The sequence below is a fragment of the Piliocolobus tephrosceles genome, chromosome 14 (assembly GCF_002776525.5).
Source record: "Piliocolobus tephrosceles isolate RC106 chromosome 14, ASM277652v3, whole genome shotgun sequence".
Classification (NCBI taxonomy): domain Eukaryota; kingdom Metazoa; phylum Chordata; class Mammalia; order Primates; family Cercopithecidae; genus Piliocolobus; species Piliocolobus tephrosceles.
Window position 1 is genome coordinate 26,321,433 of NC_045447.1, and position 26,421 is coordinate 26,347,853.

A 26,421-nucleotide genomic window follows, 5' to 3' on the forward strand; every position below is an offset into this window, starting at 1 on the left:
CTCCTTAATAAAAATTTAGAAAACAGAAATAGAACACAAAATTTACCAGCACTTATTAAACCAACACATGGTCCTAAAAAAGAGGGAAAAAGCTTCCTCCGCTTTTTCATCTTTATCAACTGTGGTCTTCACATATTCATTAAATCAGGCGCTGTGTGTGTTGGAAGGTGGGGGTGAGACATCACATGTGTACAGGAGACCAGGCACTGACCTTGCAGATCCTCAGAACGGGGAATTAACTTATGGCCAAAAGAGGAGTCTGCATGTTTAACAAGTCCCCAGATGGTTCTAATATCAGTGTGGTCTACTAAGCCATGCTTTGAGACACAGTCCCTCAGAAGACCTAGAAAATGACTCCTCCTTTCAAATAAGCTTTAGACCCAACCCCTGCCACACTGCTGGAATAGCAGATTTTCTGGTCTGAAAGTTTTTATTTCCCAGGCAGAACAGCTGCTAAATAATGTTTATTTAAATGATTTTTGTTCAGTGAAAAACAGTATCAACAATCATGCTGGACTGACTGGTCCTATTATTAGACAAAATAATGAGTTAAAGAATTCTTTCTTTCTGAAACCCACTAGATTCAGATAGTTTCTTTTTTAACTTCTCTAAAGTTATTCTTAAGTTCAAAACTGTCTACCTAATGGCCAAAGACCATTTTCCAATTCTTATCTTAGCTGACCCCTTTCAGGGTACCTGACACAGATAGCATAGCCAATGGTTAAAGGCTCCAGCTCTGCCAACAAGAATGCCTGGGTTCAACTTCCAGCTCTGCCACTTAACGAGCTATGTGGAATCTGTGAAAGTTCTGTAAGCTAAGCCTTGGTTTCTTCAATTGTAAAATGAGTAAAAACTGTACCTATCTCTTAAGAGTTGTATGAAGATCAAATACAATAGGAAAGTAAGCCACTTAGCTCAGTGTTGGACATATAAGTCATCTAGTTCAACTCTTTAAACATATTGCTGCTTAGAAAAGGTGTTCCACGCTCTTACACTGTTGGTGGGACTGTAAACTAGTTCAACCACTGTGGAAGACAGTGTGGCGATTCCTTAAGGATCTAGAACTACAAATACCATTTGACCCAGCAATCCCATTACTGGGCATATACCCAAAGGATTATAAATCATGCTGCTATAAAGACACATGCACATGTATGTTTATTGCAGCACTATTCACAATAGCAAAGACTTGGAACAACCCAAATGTCCATCAATGATAGACTGGATTAAGAAAATGTGGCACAGGCCGGGCGCGGTGGCTCAAGCCTGTAATCCCAGCACTTTGAGAGGCTGAGACGGGCAGATCACAAGGTCAGGAGATCGAGACCATCCTGGCTAACCTGGTGAAACCCCGTCTCTACTAAAAAATAAAAAAAATTAGCCAGGCGAGGTGGTGGGCGCCTGTAGTCCCAGCTACTCGGGAGGCTGAGGCAGGAGAATGGCGCAAACCCGGGAGGCAGAGCTTGCAGTGAGCTGAGATCTGGCCACTGCACTCCAGCCTGGGCGACTGAGCGAGACTGTCTCAAAAAAAAAAAAAAAAAAAGAAAAGAAAATGTGGCACATATACACCATGGAATACTATGCAGCCATAAAAAGGATGAGTTCATGTCCTTTGTAGGGACATGGATGCAGCTGGAAACCATCATTCTGAGCAAACCAGCGCAAGGACAGAAAATCAAACACTGCATGTTCTCACTCATAGGTGGGAATTGAACAATGAGAACACTTGGACACAGGGTGGGGAACATCACACACTGGGGCCTGTTGTGGGGTGGGGTGGGGGGAGGGATAGCATTAGGAGATATACCTAATGTAAATGACAAGTTAACGGGTGCAGCACACCAACATGGCACATGTATACATATGTAACAAACCTGCATGTTGTGCATGTGTACCCTAGAACTTAAAATATAATAATAATTAAAAAAAAAAAGAGAAAATGTGTTTCAATTCATGAAATCAAAGTATTCTTACCTAGACCTAGCCCGAGCTCCTCCTCTATTGCTACTTTAATTTCAGGCAAAGATTTGCTAATTATTCCAAGCTAGATTCTACAAAGGCTACTGAAGCCAGGCATTCATGTATTTAATATAAAAGAATATCCTGCCATGGACATATGTGAACAACCAGAGTTAATATCTATATCTAAAACACCTTTTAGGAGACCTTCCGTTCCATAAAACTGAAAATTCTGTGATTTGATGGCTAATTGTGTCACTGTAAGAGAACCTATGTGACTGTATGAATTCAGTCCAGTTCTAAACAAGGGTGGAATCACAGAATGCTCTCCTTTAAGAATGCTATTTTTTTTAAATTAAATTACGACAATGAAGTTTTTCCTCAATGGTTCCTTCCCCTCAAAAAGAGATGTAACGTTGCAGGTGTGACCCAACAGTCCTGAGGACAGCCCTGCTGTGCTAGAAGGCAGCGAATTCAAACAGGCTTCACACGTGGAAGAGATGCAACATTAGGTGAACCCACCAAGACACAAAAAGGCAAAAAGGAGACTAGATGACAGGTGTGGATAAAAACTAGATGAAGCTCCTCAAAACTAAGTGAATTCCAGTTCCAAGTTACAGAAAAGAAATTAAGCATTCTGTACTACAGCCAAGGTGAAAGAAGAGTAGAACAAGAGAATAAATATTATACTATATTAATCACAATAAGAAGCACTTTCGTCTCAGCCAAAACATATTCTTAAATCAACTTTAGAATGCAGCTGCATTTGCAGGCTTAGCAGCATGAAACCCACATGACTGTAATTAATGTAATAAATCATGTTGTGAACTTTTCTACAGAATCTGACAGTACTCATTGATATATTGCTTATTAGAGACTGCAGAAATTTCTCCCCCACTTTTTTATTATATGCCAGAGACACTGAATCAGGAGTACCTTCTTCTGAGGTGTCTGAAATATCTGCTGCTGGTATAATACATAAAATATATAGTGAGCTGCTGCCACCAGATTTTGATATACAAGACATCATAGACAATTTCCAAAAAGAACCTTGTTTTTTAACTCTCACTTTCCTTGAGTTAAGGCAGTTGTAGAAGATACATGGATTCATTACAGATGTGACATTTACATTTTCCACAGTTTCAGCCATGAAGCCACAGCTTTGCACATATGTCTCTCCTTTTCAGCTCATTCTTTAATGACTCCATTAGTATATAGCACAGAATATTCTAAACAGGCATTATTTCAACAACCTATACATGTTGTTCCATTGTTTTCAACACTGACTCTTCAGAAAAAAGCTTTTATTGAACATTAAATCATTTTCAAAGCTAAAAATGAGTCCTTTCACAGTTCTGAAGAAATTCAGCAATGACTGCATTTCACTTCAGTGAGTTTACGATCCCTTAAATCTGCTGTACATAAGCATCTTCTAATTTAGGAATAAACTTTAGTTTAAAAAACAGATAAAGGGTCACTATACACATAAGGAAAATGTTACATGATGCATTTTCCCCTAATAAAAAAAAACTCATTAGTTTTATCATAAAAGCAATATATGGTTAATACAAAATTTTTCCCCACAGAATAAAAAAAGTATGAAGAAAGTAAAAACTGTTGGTAAATCTATCATCCAAAGATAGCCACTGAAAGTTCTGTGATGCATAGCTTCCCAACGCAAAACTTTAATTTAAAATATTACTTTCCTTTTTTTTTGCTCTAGTCTTGCTCTGTCACCCAGAGTAGAGTGCAGTGGCTCAATCACTGTAATCTTGAACTCCTGGGCTCAAGCAATCCTCCTGTCTCAGCCTTACCAACAGCTGGAACTACAGGCACACGCTACCGCACGCAGCAAATTCTTGAATTTTTTGTAGAGATGAGGTCTCATTATGTTATTCAGGCTGGGCTGCTCTCAAACTCCTGGCCTCAAGCGATCCTCCCACCCAGGCCTCCCAAAGTCAAAGTGTTAGGATTACAGGTGTGCGCCACCATGATTGGCCTAAAAATAGCTCTTTAATTACCAAGAGTCTAGTCCATTCTGTCTTAATTACACACTTCAGTTTTCTTTTGTGTCCTGTTTTGTTTTTCTCAGGATATACTGCTTTGTGACATGTTCAAGAGAAAAACTACTATTGACACAGTAACGCCTGGATATTTCTGATGTATTCCTTTTGATCATATAAAATTATACATTTTTAAGACTTGAATAAGGGTTTGGCACTGGATTTATTTTCCATGGGTGACACAAAAATTCCTTACTTAGCTACTGAGAATTCCCTATGCTCACTCTTGCCCTCATTCAAAATGTTCTTCACACAGCAGCCTGAGTTTATGAGCTTTCTGGATTCCCAGTCTGTCCACGTCACTCTCCTGCTTAAATTCCTTCCCTGAATTTCTATTGTCCTTAAGTGAAAATTCAATCTTCAGTATCTTGATCCACAAGGCTCTGGTCACCTCACCAGCCCCATCTGAAACCAAGCTCACATGGTTTCCTCCATGCCAATGACAGTGGCCTCAATGCAAGTTTTCAAATATGCTTTCCTTTCAGAATCTTAAGGCATCTTCTCTCTCAAAGCATTTGCACGAGCCGGCCCCTCTCTCAGGAATACACTCCTGGCCTCCATTTCCAAACCTCTCATCCTTCATTCTCAGGTCAAATGTCACTTCCTTAAAAAAAAATCTTCCATTATCCTCTCCTTATGCCAACCAATTCTCTGCTTTTTCCTACCACAGCATGTCTAACAATTTATAATCATCTATATCTGTGACTACTTGATTAATGTCTAAAACTTAAGTAAGCTCTATGAGGAGCTCAGACTAGAATGCAACTTTTATTCCCCACTGTTTCATCCATGGTTCAAGAAATGAATAGCAGGCACTCATTAGTTAATGTTTGTGAAGTAAGTGAATTAACTGACTATCAGAAAATAAACACTAAAACTATGTAAGAAAAATATAAAGCCAAAAGAAAACAGAGAAAATGAAAGTGATCTCCTTTTTCATTTCTAGAAACTTTACTATTTGCATATTTGATTCAACATTCAACAAAAACATATTCAGCATCTCAACATGGTAGGCATTGTTTTAAGCATGTCTGTACGTGTCTTTCTCAACTGTTAACCACTCTGATTTCCATCTAACAAAGCAGTTAGAGATTGGACCAAGAAAAAGAAGAGCAGGAGGAGAAGTTTTTGGAGGAATAAAGCAAACTGAGGGAAAGTTGGCCCATGTCCTGGAACAGTCAAGAAGGAGGATGCTGAGACATGTAAGAGAAGCATCACCATGGCAAGGGGGCCTACTGGTTAAGAGCATAAATTTGGGAATCAAACCACTTGGGTCAAAATTCCAGCTTCCCCACCCTCTTACCGTGTGACCTCCAATAACTCTAATCTTTCTGTGACTTAGTTTCTTCATCTGTAAAATGGAGTTAATTATAGTCCTATCTTCAGAGAGTTGTGAGAACTGAGTTAACATAAATAATTAGTGACATAATAAGCACACTAGAAGTGTTGGCTATTATTATTGCTATTTTGCATGTAGTAATCAAAGAGAGCCAACAGCATATGACTCTGCAGACTGAAGAGGAGTCTGGGAAGTTAAGTAAGATCACCTTTGTTAACAGTTCATCAGTATGACAGTCAGAACTCATGCTGAGTATTTGAAAGGTGCTTTTTCAAGAGTTTACCGAAATTTTATGGCTGCAATGACTGTGAACAAACTCTAACAAAACATTAGAGGTAACATCTGATGAATCTAAGAGATGCAATACTGTTACTACACCACAACAGAAATAGTTATCACGAACATTTGATTAGAAACCATTCCTTCGTTTAAATTTACACTCAATTTACATATCTACATTTATTGCATATCTTAATCAGTAAGGATCAAAATATGAAGGCATCTTTTACTAAAAATGCATAGTACAAATCAAAAACAAAAAGGCATTATTAATCAATTTGAAACAAAATATGTATGGCACATAAAGCAAAAGGAAAACAGACAACACATAAAAATGGAAATGCACAAAGCTATAATAAATTACCTGCTTCTCTTCTGAGTTAGGCTATTAATATTCATTAAATTCCATCCAAGAAGTAATAACCTAATGGATAGGAGGATGCTGATTTCTAAGTGGGTCAATGGACAACAGCAAAACATATTTTTGAGAAGTTCATTATAAAATAAAAGTTATGTTGTTCCATGATACTATAAAGAAAAAAAAATAGGTATTTTCCTATATGGATTAGCATTCTATACGCATTTATAAGTATAGGCAAAACAGGAAAATAAAGCTTTTCTTTCAATTATGAGATGGTTGCCTTCCATAATACAGAATAATAATTTAGTAGCATTAATTCTAACAGTATACAAAGTGTTAAAAAGCTACTGACCTGTAACATAAATCTTAATATATCCTAGAGACTAAAAATATTCTGTAAAATATAATTTCAGGTACTATTTTTTAAAAAGATATATTTATATTCTTTGAATCAAACTCTAAAGTCAGATTCATAGAAAGAGTATACCCTAGAATGATAAGCATTATTTTCCCTGCTAAATGAAGGGTGAAAATTAATAATTGAGTTATTAAAAAAAATTCTCAACTATAATCAGTCATTTCATTTACTGTCCTAGTTAGAGGTCCCAGCTTTTTTGATTGTATACTCCATATGTAAAAATGTTTTTGGCTGGGTGCAGTGGCTCACGCCTGTAATCCCAGCACTTTGGGAGGCCGAGGTGGGCAGATCACCTGAGGTCAAGAGTTCGAGACCAGCCTGACCAACATAGAGAAACCCTGTCTCTACTAAAAATACAAATTAGCCGGGCATGGTGACACATGCCTGTAATCCCAGCTACTCAGGAGGCTGAGGCAGGAGAATCGCTTGAACCCGGGAGGTGGAGGTTGTGGTGAGCTGAGATCGCGCCATTGCACTCCAGCCTGGGTAACAAGAGTGAAACCCCCTTAACAAAAAAAAAAAAAAAAAAAAAAGGATGCTTTCAAACAACAGCCCCAGAATATATATATACATTTATTTACACTATGTATAAGTCCTACTGCCAATCAATATATTAAAGGTTAGTAAAGCTTAATTTCATTTTTTTTTTTTTAATGGAGTCTCACTCTGTCACCCAGGTTGGAGCACCAGTGGCACAATGCCAGCTCGCTGCAACCTCTGCTTCTTGGGTTCAAGTGATTCTCTTGCCTCAGTTCAGCCCACTCCCACCCCCACCCCAGTAGCTGGGGTTACAGGTATGCGCCACCACGCCCAGCTAATTTTTGTGTTTTTGGTAGAGATGGGATTTCACCATGTTGGCCAGGCTGGTCTCAAACTCCTGACCTCAGGTGATCCACCCACCTTGGCCTCCCAAAATGCTGGAATTACAGGCGTGAGCCACTGCACCCGGCCAGCTTAACTTCTTTCTTAGATCAAATAAAAATCAGGAAATCTAATGTTTTCTGCTGGCACTGCAATGGATCACTGTGTGACTATCTTAGAGAGCACTAAGCCCTATCACTCAGTGCTATAGCTTCGTCACTTCATTAGGGATTATCTTGTATCTAATTGTTTTTCTATTATTATCACAGTTACGTGTCCTTTTATACGGAAACTAACAAAATTCTGTTTCTGTCAATCACTTTGAGAGATGAAGAAAGGAGGTCAGAAACAGTTTTATTTATGTATCACAGGTAAAGTGAAAGTATTAATATTTATTGATCACTGCTAACTTGAGTGAAAATATATACATGTCCCTATGTTTTAAAACTCTCTTATATTAAATATGGCAGAAACACATAAAAAGATGCTCAAGATTGTTAGAGAAATGCAAATTAAAACCAAAATGAGGTACCACTTCACACCACTAGGATGGCTATAATCAAAAGTCAGATAGCAACACATGTTGGCAAGGATGTGGAGAAACTGGACCCACATACATTGTTGGTGGGAATGTAAAATGTCACAGCCATTTAGGAAAACAACTTGATTGGTAATTCATCAAAAAGTTAAAATGGTTAGCATACGACCTATCAAGTTCACTGGTATATCCCCAAGATAACTGAAAAATCTATCCACCCAAAAGCCTGTATATGACTATTCACAGCAAAGCATTATTCATAATAGCCAAAAATGAAAACAACCCAAATGCCCATCACGTCCTGAATGGATAAACAAAGTGATATATGTTTTTTGTTTTTGTTTTTGTTTTTTTTTTAAGACAGAGTCTTGCTCTGTCCTCCAGGCTGGAGTGCAGTGGGCCGGATCTCAGCTCACTGCAAGCTCCGCCTCCCGGGTTTACGCCATTCTCCTGCCTCAGCCTCCCGAGTAGCTGGGACTACAGGTGTCCGCCACCTTGTCCGGCTAGTTTATTTTTATTTTTATTTTTTTAGTAGAGACAGGGTTTCACCGTGTTAGCCAGGATGGTCTCGATCTCCTGACCTCGTGATCCGCCCGTCTCAGCCTCCCAAAGTGCTGGGATTACAGGCTTGAGCCACCGCGCCTGGCCGACAAAGTGATATAGGTATATATGAGGAATATGATTCTGCTGTAAGAAGAAATGAAGTACTGACAGATACTATAACACAGATATATCTTGAAACGTTATGCTAAAGAAACCACATAGAAAAGGTCACCTATTGTACAACTGTACTTACATAAAATGTCTAGAATAGGCAAATCCATAGACTAGTGGGTCCCAGGGGCTGAGAAGGGAGTGAGAGAGGCAAAGGGGTAATGAAATGTTCAGGAATTACACAGTGGTGATGGCAGTACAACAATGTATTTGAAACCATTGAATTGTACACTTCATTTTAATTGTGCACTTTAAAGGATGTATTTTATGGTATGGATTATATCTCTGTAAACTGGAAAACATTTGGCAGAAATTGCTGCTGTCCAGCAACATCTATGTTCCCCACCTTCTAGAACTTTCCAACTACACTACATTTAAGTCTCCCTTGGCTGGACTCACTGGTTCACCTCTGTAATCCCAGCACTTTGGGAAGCTGAGGTGGAAGGACTGTTGGAAGCCAGCAGTTTGAGACCAGCTGGGGCAACGTAGTGAGATCCTGTCTCTACAAAAAACAATAAAAGTAGCCAGATGTGGTAGTGCATACCTGTAGTCCTAGTTGCTTAGGAGACTGAGGTGGGAGGATTGCTTGAGCCCAGGAGCTCAAGGCTGTAGTGAACTACGATCATGCCACTGGACTCCAGCCTGGGTGACAGAGCAAGATCCTACTGTCTAAAAAACAAAACAAAACAAAACACAACAGACAAGTCTTCCTTGCAGTTGGTGCTTGAGGAAGGTATTCTACCACAAGAATTGTCTGAAGCCCTTAGTTTCTGCCCATCTCTAGATCTTGACAACTTGTTTTACTTACTAACTCTACAAATATAGGCTGGGCTCGGTGGCTCACACCTGTACCCAGCACTTTGGGAGGCCAAGGTGGGAGGACTGCTTGAAGCCAGGAGTTCAAGACCAGCCTGGGCGATAGAGGAAGATCCTGTCTCACAAAACAAAACAAAACAAAACAAAAACCAAAAAACAAATACACTCCCAGTGCACCTCTCCATCCCCGGTCAGACTCTTTATCTCCAATTATGGAACAATTCTTTCAAATTTTGTTAGTTTTTAGACCAGTAATCTAAGCCCCCTGAAAAGGTTGGCATGTGCTCCTGCTGCTGTTAAATCTGCCATCACCTTGTATAAGATAATTTTCAGCTTTCATTGACCCCCTCCGTGGCCTTTTAGTTTGTGGTCGGGAACTGGTTATGGGCCAAGCTGTATGAATTTCACATATAAGGGGGTTACTGATGTATATTCAGAACCTGCAGTTTAGTTCCACCACCTGGCAGAGCTGGAACCCTGAAAATAACATTGACTGCTGCAAATAAGGGATGTGTGAGCCCCTTTGCTCTCTGTCAGGTAAAAAGATTTTATTTTTAATTTCAATTTAATTTTAAAAGGCAATACACATCAATTACAAAAATTAAAACCAAAAAGTACATAGAATAAAAAGTATTCCACCTCAAAACTCTCTCAATTCCTATTCTTCAGGAGTAACTACTATAAACTATTGAGTGTTATCCTTGCCAACCCTTTTCTATGTGTACTAAAACAAACAGCTTTTTTGTTTTATAAAAACAGGCTATTACATACATAGTTTTGACAGTTTTTGTACAACATTGGCAAAATGAACACAAGTCCATTCAGTCCATATAGACACACCTCATTCTTTCTGCCACATGGTATTCCGTTGTCCCATTACCTGAAAACCACCTGCCCTATTTCAGAGTGTGGCTGCTACTCAGATCCAATTAATTGTCGCCAAAAGGGAATTTTCTAGGTTTTAGCACTGTCTTACCCAGGCTACCTCTCTTCTACTAAGGTGTTATCTTACTGTCTTATTTTTAAATCCTGAACCAGGATGACTAATGAAAACTACAATTCCCATCCTGCATTGCTACTAAAGTACTTCCAACTTATGGCATCAGCAGCTAAGTTATCAATCACTGACATGTATCAGGCACTTCTAAGAGCTTTACTTTGATTAACTTGTTCCTTACAATGACCCTATTAAAACATACTGTGACTTTCCTTATTTTATAGATGATGAAACTGAGGACCAGAAAGCTTAAGCAATTTGCCCAAAGTGACGTGGGTAGAAGTGTTTAAGCCAAGCAGTCTTGATCTACATTCTACGCTTCTTTTTTTGAGACAGGGTCTCCCTCTGTTGTCCAGGCTGGAATGCAGTGGTGTGATCTTGGCTCACTGCAGTTTCAACCTCCTGGGCTCAGGCAATCTTCCTGTTAGATATGAGTTTTAAATTTCTTTTCAAAGAATTAATATGTCAATATGTTCAATTATTTGTCTTCTTTTAAACTTAACTTCCTCGTAAAGCAACCTTTTTCGATTACCTACTCCACCCTGACTCATTCTGATTACCTGCTCCACCCTGACTCATTCCGATCACCTGCTCCACTCTAACTCATTCCAATTACCTGCTACCTGCTCTGCCCTGACTCCCACCAAGCCACTCACCCCGTCATTCTCTTTAAATTAGCCAATCAGAATTAGTTTAGCCTGTGTGGTCTAACCCTAGCCAACAGGGGAATGACATAGCAGCAGGGGCTACGTGCGTCAGGGATAAGAACCCCTTCCTCTCCCTTGTCCAAGTGTGCACTCACCATTGCTCCATCTGTAAGGGGGCACCCTTCTATAGAAGTAACTTGCCTTGCTGAGAATTAAAAAGAAAATTTTATATTTGAGTACTATTCCTTTTGCAGCACCAAAACTTTATATATAACATTCCCACCTCAGTCTCCAAAGGAGCTGGACCACAGGCACACACTATCACACATCGCAAATTTTCTTTTCTTTTTTGTGGAGACAAGTTCTATGTTGCCCAGGGTGGTCTCAAACTCCTGGGCTCAAGTAATCCTCCAATCTCAGAATCCCAAAGTGCTGAGATTACAGGCATGAGCCACCACATCTGGCCTCATGCTGCTTTTTAAGAACAATATGTAGTTTAACATGACAGTTACATTCCTAAAAAGAAAAAAAAAAAATCCACTTATCAAATGTTGAATTAAAAAGAAATACTTCTATAAAAAATAAAAAGGAATGAAGTCATGGTTTTAAATATATAACAGCAACATTTTTTTTCCTATATGAATTCCAATACTAAAAGTTGTTTTTATTGCTTTAAGTATATAGCCATAAAAGCTAAACCGTCACCAAGTAAATCCAGCATTTCAATGCATTTAAGTTTTGCTCATGAGTTATAGCCCTTCTTTTCCTTATCACCACCAGGAGTAACACAGCAGAGTTCTTACATATATCTGTCACCTTCAAAATTATCATGCATAAAGCCCAGAGGCTCCTAGAGAAGCTGGAAGTCAGGGTGACAGTAGGGTGAATTATAATTAATGGTAATCTGCATTAGACATATCAACTTCCTTAATCAATCATATTATACACAATTATGAAATTTTGCTATAAGAGAAAATGCCTGAACTTTATTCATTGGGACCAACTACATCTTTCAAAATTCAATGTTTCATCATTATGTTGGCCCCCACCTCCACCCTCAGTAACTACTGCCCAGAAATGTTCTGAGGTCTGCCATGGTTAGTTAGCAAGAGGTTAAAGAACGGTGTCTGGGCCCGGCGTGGTGGTTCATGCCTGTCATCCTAGCACTTTGGGAGGCTGAGGCAGGTGGATCACCTGAGGTCAGGGGTTTGAGACCAGTCTGGCCAACATGGTGAAACCCTGTCTCTACTAAAAATACAAAAATTAGCCGGGTGTGGTGGCGGGCGCCTGTAATCCCAGCTACTCAGGAGGCTGAGGCGGGAAAATCACTTGAACCTGGGAGCGGGAGGTTATAGTGAGCCAAGGTCACGCCACTGCACTTCAGACTGGGCAACAAGAGTGACATTCCATCTCAAAAAAAAAAGAAAGGTGTTTGGAGCTTGATGGGTCAGGATTGTCACCTAATGAGGATTCTAACAAAGCTTTGGAGGAGAGGTGATAGCATATATTAAAAATTAAGACACAGCAATGAAACTGTAGCTTTGAACTGTTCTCAAATCTTAAAGTGAATAAAATCGTTCAGGGACCTCATTAAAATGCAGATTTTGATTCAGTAGGTCTCCTGGGGCCTGAAATTCCACATTTTAAGCAAGCCCCCAGATGATGCCAATGGTCAGGGGACCACACATGGCAGTATGAGGGACCAGATCACACTGTGCAGGGGCTGCATCCAAGGTGGAAGCCAGTCATCTGCTGGAACCTTGGAAAGGCTCCGGGCTGAGGGACAACTGGTAAGAGAGGGTGGCAGTAACAAGTGGATCCGAACCCAGGAGACTAATGAAAAACTTATATTGGCTGTACCAGCCAGTACATCCCTACTCCCCACTATCCTACCTCAGCTCCTTTCCAGAAAAAAAATCAGAAACAACTTTGCTAAGGAAATGGTACCCATCACATGGGAGAGCCAAGACCTCTAACTTGGGTACTGGTATCTGAGCCCTGTCAATGGAGGCCTGCTGACCAAGTGCCAGCTCTCTACCTGCTCTGGAAAGGGAGCCCTGCCAATCAACATATCCCATCCTACTTTCAGGCCTAGTGGGACAAAAACCTATTTACACAACTGCAGCAGAAACCCACACCAGATTTCTGTTCTGCATTCTTTTTTTTTCTTTTTTTTGAGACGGAGTTTCACTCTTGCTGCTCAGGCTGGAGAAATCTCGGCTCACTGCAACTTCCACCTCCCGGGTTCCAGCGATTCTCCTGCCTCGGCCTCCCTAGTAGCTGGGATTACAGGCACACATCACCATGCCCAGCTAATTTTGTATTTCAGAGATGGGGTTTCTCCATGTTGGTCAGGATAGTCTTTAACTCCTGACCTCAGGTGATCCGCCGGCCCCAGCCTCCCAAAGTGCTGGGATTACAGGCATGAGCCACCGTGCCCAGCCTGTCCTGCATTCTTAAATATGAACAAACAAGTAGACAAGGCATCACAAGAAAACTGGCAGAATCAGAGAAAAATGAGGGAAAAGGAACAGAAAAACTGAAGGAAATGATCACTCAAGAACAGAAGATCACCTTTTAAAAATTTCTAATTAAAATTCTCAAAAAGATTTGGGAGTTTTTGTAGCTATAACCCTTGCCAAAGGAACAAGTATTGAGGATCTCTTTCATATTTAGAGAGCTGGGCACGGTGGCTCATGCCTGTAATCCTAGCACTCTGGGAGGCCGAGGTGGGAGAACTGCTTGAGCTTAAGAGTTTAAAACTTGCCTGGGCAACATAGGGAGACCTCATCTGTATTTTTTTTTTTAAGTCATATTAGAGGAAAAAAATTTTCAGCAATTAAGGACTCCAAAAGTTACTTCCTACCAATCCATTCTTGGGAAATTATTTGATGGATTCCACCAAAACAAGGGGAAAAAAGGAGGAAACATGAAGTTAGGAGAACAGTGGATCAACCCAGGGGAAGCCTCATGGTGGGGGGATCAACTTAGATTTAGGGTAAATCAACTAGTCCAAACTGTAGCAGGAAACTAGCATGGGAATCTCATGGGCAAACAAATATGGTGAAGGTACACTGCTCTCTTGTCAAGAAAGGCCACCAAAAGCTTTAGGAAAACACACACACACACAGTAACAAAACAAGAATATATTTCACTGATTCTAAGATACACTTCTGCACATTTTAATAATTCTGAGATTTGTCTCTAAATTCCTGGGGATTACAGTTTAATTGGTAGCATGCTTTTCTTTCTTTGCAGAACATAATAATACTGCTTATAGTCAGTAACATTTCAGATGCAATGAAATACAGTACTACTAATAATGCTGGGACGGGCTTATTGAAGACTTACTCTCTGTGCCAGAAATTGTTCTAAGCCCTTTACATGGATTAAGTCATTTATCTACCGAACAACCCTTAGAAACATTCTTCTCTGAGTGCACCAGAGCTTGTGAAATTCATCGGGATGAAAAGAAATGCAATCTTAGAATAAGAATAGTTAGGAACAATATTTACAGTGTGTGTGAAAATAGCATAAAAGGTGTTACTGGTTCTGAATATTTAGAATCCACCTATGGATAAAGCAGAAACGGCTTAGTTACAGAGAGTAAAAATATTAACAAACTTGTGATGATAAGAAGATTGTGAGAAGCAGGAGCAGGGAGGAGAGAACAGTGGAAAGAATAGGGACACTGATATCCCTAATATCCTCATCCTTAGGTGGAGAAAATATATTTATTTCCTCTTTCATTATTTTAACTTCTTCTATTGCTTACTTATGTTTTTTAATAACCCAACAATCAAATTGGAAAGTTAACGAAAATGAGTTAAATCCTCATCTTTCATAACAAAGAGTCTATGGATATATTATTAAGTTAATAAATCAAGAAACAGAGGTATATGCATTTGTTCAGAGTTTTGGAGGAATCGAAAACAAATTTCCTTTGAAGAGCTGGCATTGGGATGAAAACTAAGGTGGGACATTGTTACTATTCAGGAATATTATTTTACTGATTGCCATATATATGTATTACCATGATAAAAATAAAGAAAATTGAAAAAGGCAATGAGAATGCTTTCTTCGGGTCTAAGAAAGCAATCCTATCGATTTTAAGGCAGTACTAAAAAAGCAGACTGATATGTGTATCATAACAGCCAATAAGCCAACTAAGGTGCATCAATCATTATATCAGATTTACTTGATTATAAATCTGATCACTGTTCTTACCTAAAGTAAAGCTTAAAATAGCCTTGAAGCCATAAAGTATATTTTTTCATTTTTGTCATGCTCTAAAAATACTTCTGGGCCAGGCGCGGTGGCTCATGCCTGTAATCCCAGCACTTTGGGGGGCCAAAGCGGGTGGATCACTTGAGGTCAGGAGTTCGAGACCAGACTGGCCAACATGGTGAAACCCTGTCTCCACTAAAAATACAAAAATTAGTCAGATATTGTGGCGCACGCCTGTAATCCCAGCTACTTAGCACGCTGAGGTGTGAGAATTCCTCGAACCTGGGAGGCGGGGGTTGCAGTGAGTTGAGATCACGCCACTGCATTCCAGTCTGGGCGACACAGTGAGACGGTCTCAAAAAAATAATAATAATAAAATAAAAATACTTCTGGTTCCAATACACTCTTTTGGGGACACAAGCCATTAGTTACATAAATACGATCTATATTGAAAGAGAAGCTCTTGCTGGACCTAAAATGAAGTGGATAACCTGCATTCTGCCCACTCCTGCTGAGACCCAAGATGGTCAGGCAGCTCTACCTGTGGGGAGAAGGGGGCTGTAGCTTTGCTAATGAAAACAGACACGGGAATAACGTTTGAATTCATGGGATGCTGGAGCTAAGGCCTCAGTGCCCTGACACTGACTTGTTTGCCCTGAGGTTGCACATTATTTCATCTTTTCAGATCTCAAGGAATAGATACCAAGCTAGAAAGGTCAACACCTCTTCAATTCTGAAGTGGTTCCTGGCATCCTCACAGTCTTAGTCAAATCCAATTCATTGAAAGGAAATTATATTCTGACGTTTATAGCTATTTGCTAGTTTGTTGCATTTGGGTATATTTCGCATATTTGGAAGTCTCAATCACACACATGCAAACTTTAAATACATCTCAATAACATAGTTTTTATTTCATTGGTATAATATGAAAATGCCCTTGAAGAAATAAAAAGCCAATTGGGAAGATTTTGTGTGTGTGTGTATGAAATACTAATACAAATGATACTAAAATACGATTTGCAAGCATTTTAAAAAGCTACTGAAACATAATTTCTCAGAAAATTATGCATTTGTACAATACAGAGCAATTTGCTTTTCTACTTTTGCCTTTCAGATAGTAGTAAACAATTATACATTTAGTTTTTAAAGAAGGTCACTAGTCCACAAAAATAAGCAATATTACAATTTTAATACAGCTAGGCTTGTTATTTTTAGCTGAGTAGAAAGTGTTTGGAATAAATTATGACATGGGATGGGTTAGCCTCTACACTTTTAATTTCCACCTAAGAAAGACTTGCCTCTCATTTATCACAGTGGCTTAATTGTTCATTTAACCACTGTTATTCATACATCATCCTTGATAAATGTGTTATCTAAAGGCAACAAATTTAGTCTTACAAAATCATTTACAACTTGATTAACACCATCTCGGTTCTGGAAATATTTAAAAGTTTTGTTTTGTTTTGTTTTCAAACTAGGGATGTTTGAGATGTCTTTCCTTCATTAGAATGTAGGCAGCATGAGAACAGGAACCATGTTTTTTCTCTGTTTGTTGCTGTATCCAAAGTACCCAACCTGAACTTGGCACTTTGTGGGCTTCCAATGGGTATTTGTTGGATGAATGGATGATCACTACACGCTTCGGAACTCTTCAAACTGCTTTATCCTACATATAGAGAACTTAACACTATGACTTCACTGCAGATCTTTGTGCCCTGAAGACCTTTTGGTATTACTTAAAATAGTGTTGTGCCTTTGGACAGGGAATATGTGGGTGACAACAGAGACTCTAAGAGGCAAAACACTCACAGGTCACCAAGTTCTGTATTTTAACTCCTAAAACACCAAGCTGTCTCCTGCTCTCCAATGCCTTCACTGTTATCTCATGTGAGTACTTACTGCCATCTCCCACCTGGATTACAGTCACCCTATAAAACAGCCCTCCTGTCCCAGCCCCTACTTCCCCAATACTATCAGTGTGATCTTCTAAGATAATGAACTGTGTCCCCCTGAGTTCCACGGAGGACACTGTGACATCATATGCACAGCCTTTCACAGGTGGCTTTCCAGCCCATCTTTCCAGCAACTCTCCTGACTCCACTGAGATATATTCTCAAGCTACAGTCAACTCCTTGCTTCTCTACCATCTTTGCTCACATTATTCCTTCTACCTGAAATACCCTTCCATGTGTTCCCTGAGGCTGAGTTAACCACTCTTCATATATCTGCAGCTATATTTTATACACCTCCTTCTTATACACTTGAAGTTGTTGGTTTGTCTGCCTCCTTTATAAACAATGATACCCTCGAGGCAGGAAATTTAATATTCTTCTCTTTATCTCCACCAGTCTTTGATCCTGAAAACAGGTTTGATAAACTGAAGTGCAAGTGACTTGTGCAGATACTTAATAGTAAAAAGACTTAAAGACACGTCTCTCTGCTCCTGAAACAGTCAATCCTTCTGTTAAACTCTAGGTCCTTTTTGATTCTCAATTTAAAAATAAATGACCTCTTTAGGATATAACCTAGCAGTCTCGACTTTGGATAAGTGATCAGCATGATGTGACATAAAAGGAGAGGAAGGGGAAGCAGTCAGCAGTTTAGACTACTCCCGTACCAACACAGGCAAAGGCAAGGGCAGGGAGCACGGTACAGGTCACCAACCCTGTCCCTCTCGGTTCACAAGGAGGGGGCCAGGTTCCCTCTCACCCATCATAACTTCAACCAAGCCATCTACCTTCTTTGTGTGTCATTTCCATCAGTAAAATAAAGGAAACCACCTCTCACTTTGTGGAACTCAGGCAATGTCGATCCTGGAACAAAAGTACTGCATAGATAATAGACATTTTTGTGTTTTCTATTTATTCCAACAGAAGAGCTTTAAAAAAACTTTCCCATGACAGCATCTCATCACAATCGTAAGGAGAAAACCCAAAGTGTTAAAATTTGTGAGGATAATTCTCAAATTCCTTGCCCATAAACAAATACACTAGAAGACAGTGGTAGTAACGTTTGCTTTCTAACAAAAATATTCCATATTCAGTAACAGCAATAATGTTACAATGCCTTCGTAAATATTCCACAATTTTATTTATGCTTCATGATCTATTTTTAAAAGTAATTACATTTTTAAACATCCAAAAAGTATATGGAATACCAGCTAGAGTATGTTTACCATGAACCAGAGGGCTTTGTATAGCTCAACTTTATCTATATATATATCAACCCTATAGGATTGCTTTATTATCATCTTTATCTTACAGATGAGAAAAGTAAGCCACAGAAAGGTTAAGTAACTTGCTAAAGTAACCCAGAAAAGAAGGGAGCAGGGCTGGGATATGAATCCAGGCTGTTGTGTGAAAAAAAAAAAAGTTCAACCCTGAAGCACTGTGCTAAGGTTGCCTCCTGTTAACATAAACTCATGTTCCAATCACTCAGATTTTTTTTTTTTTTTTTTTTAAGAGACTGGGTCTTGCTGTTGCTTAGGCTGGTGTGCAGTGACACAACCATAGCTCACTGCAGCCTTGAACTCCTGGGCTCAAGTGATCCTCCCACCTCAGCCTCCCAGAGTGTTGAGTGCCCACCACTCAGATTTAATAAATGTTCGTATTTCACTATATATGTTACATATGTATTTTTAAAAATTATAGATTCAGTTCGTTTCCCATGTACCTGTTTCCATCACCCCTTCCTCAAAGAAAACCACTACTGTGTATCTGGAGTGTCTCCTTCCAGTCCATGTTTAAGTGTGTGTGTATGTGCAACACACACTACATCGTAATGCTCACGTGCTTTAAACAGGTATGGTATTATTCTAATATATAATAATGTTCTGCAACTTTGTCTTCCAAGATTTATCTACATTAATAAGTGTACATCTGGCTGATTCGTCTAGTCCACTGAAAAATATATCACAATGTATTTATCTATTTCTCTACTGATAGACACTAAAGTTGTTAACTGATTTTTTTTCTCCTGTTATCAAGAAGTCGCACTGTAGACCCCATACATATCTCCTTTTATGTACTATGAGAAAGTCTAAGGCATTTAAAAATTGAATTCCAAGGTTGTATGATACGCACACTTTAAACTTTAATAAAGTAAATTGCTCTCCAAAGTAGTTGTACCAATTTGTATTTCCACCAGCATGTCCCCATTTTCTCATACCTTCAATAACACTTGGGATAGTTAAGTGTTTTTTGTTTTGGTTTGGTTTTCTTTGCCTGACGGGGGGTAAGATAGTACCTTGTTGTTTTAATTTGCAACCCCGAGATCCCCCACTCTGATGTGGATGTATTTGACTGGCAAAGCCTAAGGTCACAGGACTGCCCTTGCTGCAATGTAAACCTGGAAAGCAAGTTTCTGGCATCTCCTATGGGGAGGTACAGATGCACAAAGGAGGGAATTCTCTCACATAGACAGGAAGAGTGCTCAACGTTACTGGGTGGCCAGATGAAATGACAACGTAGCTTGTAGCCCCGAATTTCCTAGATCTCTGCTTCTTAAGCTCTAATGCATATACAAAGTCACCTGGAGATCTTTTTAAATGCAGATGATGATTTTGTGGGTCTGGGATGGAGCCTGAGGATTCTGCATTTTTTTTTTTTCCAGAGAGATTCATTCAATAAACATGTAACATGCACCTGCCAATGCCAGAGAATACTATATGTGCTGCTTCAGTGACAGCTATGTACCATGTCACTGAATCCTTCCCTCCACCCTTCATAGGAAGCATAGGAGCTCATTCCACAGAACTAGTGGGTGCTGAACAGAAGCTGTCATCTTTGGTTATAGATTCGTTTTTTGTTTGTTTGTTAGCTTTTTCAGGGCTATCGCTGTTTCTCCTCCCTTTAGTTGAAATAAGAGCTGTTCTTTGGACTATGCCACTCTATCTGATCCTCTAAAAGATTAGAGGGCTGAATTGTCACTTGCCTATTATAGTCCTTTGTCCTCTAGATCTCACGTGTGGATGGTGAGTAAGATCTGAAAGTGTCCTGAGACACGGCTTAGGTCTTCAGAGATGTCTATGTTCCCCTGAGCTGCCGAACCATTCAGCAGGTGAGAACAAATCACTCTTACTGCCATTCATATTCCACTCTCTCTGCTTTCTCTTAGTCTCTTGGCCACTCGGAGAGTGGAGCCTGGCCACCCGGAGCTTAGAGTCCTATGTGTTTATTTTTCTTTTTTTCTCAGATCTCTCACAGATGAACAGAATCAAATGTATTTGAGTAGATTCCTTACTCTGGCCTTGAGACCTTAGTTAAGTCATTTCACTTCTCTGAAACTCAGTTCCCTCATTTGTAAAGTAATGATAATGTCTGCCTGTCAGGGTTATTGTGAGGACCAAATGCAAAAATGTAGGTAAAGCACTAAAGAGAGTACCTGACATATGATAAATATTCAATAAATGGATAATAGCCACCTTTATTAATATTTTTATTTTCATCATCATCATTAGATTGTGCTCAATACTCTGTGAGAACTAGATTCTAGTTTCATGTAGTTACACCCATGTGTCTACTAAAATATGATCCGTGGACCAGTATCACCACCAGCATTACCTGGGAGCGCATTAGAAACGCAGAGTTTCAGGAGGCCACGAGGAAAGACCAAAAATGCTGTGTCTGCCCGGCCTTCCCGAAGTCCTCAGTACCCAGGGCCAGCTCGGGGAGCAGGAGCGGAGATTAACAGGAAAGTTTGGAGCCTTATTTCCCTCACTCATCCAGGAAGCGAATCTTGGAAGTGATCTTTGGGGGGAATCTTCCCCACATGTAGGAAATCGTACACTAAAGGGGAAGGGAAGGAACACTGAACCCTGCTCACAGGCCTGATACCTTCCAACTCTAGTTATCCCATTTATCCTCTGCCACAATCCTGTTAGAACTGGCAAGCTGAGATCTCAGAGAATGTGCAGCCACCCAAGAACGCCGCCAAGGTGAGCTGAAGGGACTCACCGGAAGACTCGGTTTCCTTGGTCATGTCTGAAATCAGACCAGACTCAACTCTTCCCTGACAGTATCAGGCTTAGGAAAGGAAAGGTGTGGCAGTTACACTGTCACATTTTTTGCTCATTACTTGAGTAGTAAAGAGTTGGGATGGCACAAGAGGTGACTGTAGTCAATAATAATTGTACATTTTTAAATGACTAGAGGAGTATAATTGGATGGTCTGTAACAAAGGATAAATGCTTGAGGGGCTGAATACCTCCTTCTCCGTGATGTGATTATTATATATTGCATGCCTGTATCAAAACATCTCATGTACCCCGTAAATATATACACCTACTATGTATCCACAGAAATTAGAAGAGATGGGATTTCACCATGTTGGCCAGGCTGGTCTCGAACTCCTGACCTCAGGTCATCTGTCCGCCTTGGCCTCCCAAAGTGTTGGCATTACAGGCGTGAGCCACTGTGCCCAGTTAGTCTTGTTTCTTAAGAAGAGGCATATATTTCTCACGGAATAAAGAAATATATAAAGTATGTGTCCATGTATATATATACGTGTGTATGTATACACAAGCACACATATTTATACATATTTCCACACTTAGAACACTTTTCCAACATTCGCTGCCTTTAAATAAAACACGTAACAACTCTTCCTATCTGCCCACATAAAAAAAAAACTAAATGCTCAAAAGAAAACAAAACAAACCTCCCATAAACAGTAGTAGGAATCTCTGGTTTACTGCCCCTCTCAAGAATAATACCTAGAATGTTCTTGGAAGAATACTTCCACCCCTCGCCCACACTCGGCTATGTTGTTTGTGTAGGCTTGGTCTTAATACCATTTCCAGGGTGGGGGCCTGATCCCCCTATGAGTGGTTTAGGGGTGACTGGGAATGCTGTGACACAGGTTCTGTCTACTGCTGGACAAGAAACCAGCAGCACAACCATCTTGGGTCCATGCAGGGATCAGGCATAACGGGTGAATCTAATATGGAGGAAGGCAAGGTGGCAAATGGCAAGAGGGAAATTTGATACTGCCTGAGCCCGTGTGAAAGTTGGTTTGAAAATCTGTCCTTGGGCTATAAGGCAGTTAATTCTCTCCTTTAACTGATCTTAACTCAGATTTTCTGCTTCTAACAAGAGAAACCATTATCTATTGTGTCAACACAGACCAAATAACTGGCAGTAATATATACCTTAATCAATTTTTAAAAGCTCACTGAACTCAATTTTACATGAGTAATTTTTCAAAAAGCATATTAAGTGATTTAGACTATATTTCTCTTTCTGAATGTATTTTTTGTATAAAATACAATCACCATAAATTTATACAAATAAATACTCAAACAGTAAAAATTAGAAGAAAAAAATAAAGAGATCAATAAAAACAGAACTGAAAATAAAGAGACCCAATAATAAACAAAGACCAATAATAAACAAAAATGTGGTATATGAATCAATTCAGTGGAGAATGAGAATTATTCAACAAATGAAACTGAGACATCTATCTGCAAAAACAGTAACATGAGGTTCTACCCCAAAACGTATTCTAATTGTAAGTCAAATGTTAAAAAAAGAAAGGGAGAGGAGAGGAGAGGAGAGAGAAAGAAAACCATAAAAGAACAAGAGGGAAATACACAGAAATATTTATGTGATCCCAATGTATGGAAAGGACTTCCTAAGCAAAATACCAAAGACAGAAAAGATTGACTGACTGACAGATGCTGAAATAATCGCCTTCATAAAAATTAAGAAAATTCATACCTCAAAAAAGGTCATCAACAAAATTAAAAGCTAATGGTAAAGTGGAAAATGTAGTTCCAATACACATGAGAGACTGAGTTACTTGGGAAATGTATTTCCAATATACATGACAGATTATGAGTTACTATTTCTAATATATGCAAAATCCATATGAAGCTATCAGAAAAAGATTAATATTTTTAAAAGAAAAAATATATATACATACAAATTTGATATGCAAAAATCGATTGCTTATACCACAGAACTTCTGGGAAAAGAGCTGATTAATAAAAGGGATCCTTGCACAAAATCATAAAAGAAGCTATGTGTATGTGAGTATTTTGAAGAAATATAATATACACATAAAACCCTAACTCATGATGCAATCCAGATTTAAATGTCATTATGACAAATGCCCCAAATTTACATAAAACCTCAAAAATTAATGGAATCCAAGCTACTAGTAGCTAGTCAATAATTCTTCTAATAATAGATGCCCTCTTTACTCATTGTTTGCTAAGATTTGGATTGAGCAGTATGGCAGGATTGACATGAAAATTAATGATTTTATCTATACCTTGATTAACATTTTATAATTTTATGAGTTCAGCTCTGAACAGAAGTAGGGATGATTTTCCACTACGGGAATCAAATTTAAATGACAACAGTAAAACCGAACAAAATGGAACAATTTCTCTTTGTTTCTGGCTGACTCAATAGTGATTTGTCAAATTATTTATTTTAAAAATATTATCTAAAGATATGCAGTATTTCTGCAATGATCTGATAAAGATCCAGTACAGAGCATCCATTTTAAAAGAGCCTGACTTAGCTTTCAGAACCTGTCTTCTTTGCTTAGTCCCAAGTACGCTTTACATATTAACTATGTAAGGTCCATTTGTAACAGTCATTCACATAAATCTGGGTATGCTAGATGGTAAATTTTTAAAAATCTATGTTTAGAAAGAAGATTACCTACTATAAATAAACATGCAAACACAAATACACAAATAAAACTTTAGAACACAGAATCCAATTAGGTACTAGAGTAAAAAGTAAATTTTATGTTAACTTTATACAGTTCACTCAAAAGAAAAATGTGAGTCTGAGTTTTATTTGTCCCACTGCTGTTTCCAGTTCAAATAGTATTTCTCTAAAGTTAATGACATCTTAGCAATAGGATATCCTTCCTCAGAACAATGGATCAAAACATGAGGACCATCCTTGGAAAATCGTCATAACCAGTCTACATACTGTTTTTCTTAAAGGTTCACCTCCAAGCCAAACTAATCCTCCTCTGAGAGTAAAGCCAAATCACAATTTATGACTGTACATATTACGTGCTCTCCTTGGGCATGCCTGCTTTTTATAGCTAATATAAGAAGTGCAATTTCCATGAGGGAAGAAAAAAATCTAAGAGAATGTAATATACGCAATAATAAATGGATTAGTATTTTTTTCAAATAGGCTGAATTTCTTTCCCAAAATAATGAGACAGTAATATATTCATATATGGTTTACAGTGCCTCATTTACTATCCATGAGGCAGATGCAGAAAAGTCTTGCATCTTGCTTTGCAGGAATGAGTTAGTGAAAAGGTGTGCAACACAACTAATACTCTCACCAAACGGGGCACACTGGATCACTTGGCAAAATACATTTCTGAATTCCACCCTATTAAAATAATAATTTAAAAAAAGGCAGGAGGGCTCAAACAAATAAATAAACTAGAACCAGGTTCATAACAATTTAAGTGAAAAGGTACTACTTATATCCTACATATATTAAGAGTCAGATTTCCTAGAACAAAGACTTTCATCAGCCTAATAAAGATAACATTTTCTCTCATGATGAGATTAGCCAAGGACCACACTGCTATTCAATGATCAAAGTATAATTCATTAAAATATTTTTTAAAAGAAAGAAAGAAAAGGACTTATCCATGGGATGGGAGAAAATATTTGCAAATTATACACCTGATAAGGATCTCATATTCAGAATACATAAAGAACTCCAAAAACTCACCAATAGGAAGGCAATTTTAAAATGGGCAAAAGATTTGAGAAGATATTTCTCAAAAGAAAATATACAAATGGCCAACAAGCACATGAAAAAAAACTTCAATACCATTAGTCATTAGGGTAATGCAAATCAAAACCCCAATAAGATACTACTTCACACACCCAATAGGATATTTATTATTTTTTTAAACATGAAAAATAACAAGTGTTGGTGACAATGTGGAGCAATAAGAACCTTTATAGATTACTAGTGAGGCTGTACAATGATGGAGCTGCTTGGGAAAACACTTTGGCAGCTCCTCAAAAAGTTAAATATAAAGTTATCACAGGATCCAGCAATTCCACTCCTAGGTAGTTACCCAAGCAAGATAAATATACACACTCACACAAAAACCTGTTCACGAATGTTCACAGCAGCATTATTCATAACAGCCAAAGGATGAACACAACCCAAATGTCCATCAACTGATGAAAGAAAAAATAAAATATGGTCTAGTCATACAATAAAATATTATTTGGCAATAAAAAGGAAAGAAATGCTACAACATGGATTAACCTTGAAAACATTATGCTAAGTGTAAGAGGGCGGTCACAAAAGACCACATAATATATGATTCCACATATATGACACATATAGAAGAGGAAAATCCATAGACAGAAAGTAGATTAGTGGTTGCCAGGAACTAGGAGGAGGGAAAAAGTGACTGTTAAAGGCTATGGGGTTTCTTTTTGGGGTGATGAAAATATTCTGAAATTAGATAATGGTGATGGTTGTAACAACGCTATAAATACACCAAAACCCATTGAATTGTACACTTTAAAAGAGTGAATTTTATGATATGTGAACGATATCTCAATAAAACTATTATTTAAAAAAGAGAAAAGTGAATAAACTGAAAAGCATGATCTTCAATCAGGACGGAAATATTTTCAGTGAATATCTTAATAACACCATGACTATGTCTTCACAAAAATCATAAACTGAAGGTCTTCTTTGGGAATCTTAAGGTTGATACTAAAATTGGAGAAAAAGTTTGTAAAGCAACTTAATCCAAGGAAGTTTCAGGATAAAGGCACAGGTGCCTCAGGCTTCTAGGAAGCATTTCCCAAAATACACGTTTTTGAGAAGGGCTGAAATAAACTAAAACATGCCACAGATTTCTGCACATTTGTTTGTCTTTGTCCACATTTCTATTCTCACCTACTAGATTTGAGTCATGAAGCCAAAAGCATGAGACCCAACCCCTTTATATACTAATGGCCCAGATTAAATAAATATTGAATGTCAGAATTAAAGAACATTAGAACATTAGAATTACAGGTGCAGGGGCCTCGTACAGTTATTTCACTCTCCTCTCAATCCATTCCAGTTAGGCTCGCAGATTCCAGAAATCCAAGTTTCCGTATTCTTTTAAATTTTAAGAGAAAAGATCAAATACCTTTTTTAGAAATGTCTATTGCTTTTTAAAAAACTTATTAACTACCAC

At 38.5% G+C, this 26,421-nt stretch overlaps 1 protein-coding gene across 3 annotated transcripts in view; it reads right to left on the minus strand.

Moving 5' to 3' along the window:
* KIAA1958 (KIAA1958 ortholog) overlaps positions 1 to 26,421 on the minus strand; it is a 178,469-nt gene that overhangs the window by 65,988 nt on the left and 86,060 nt on the right. The window lies entirely within an intron of this gene.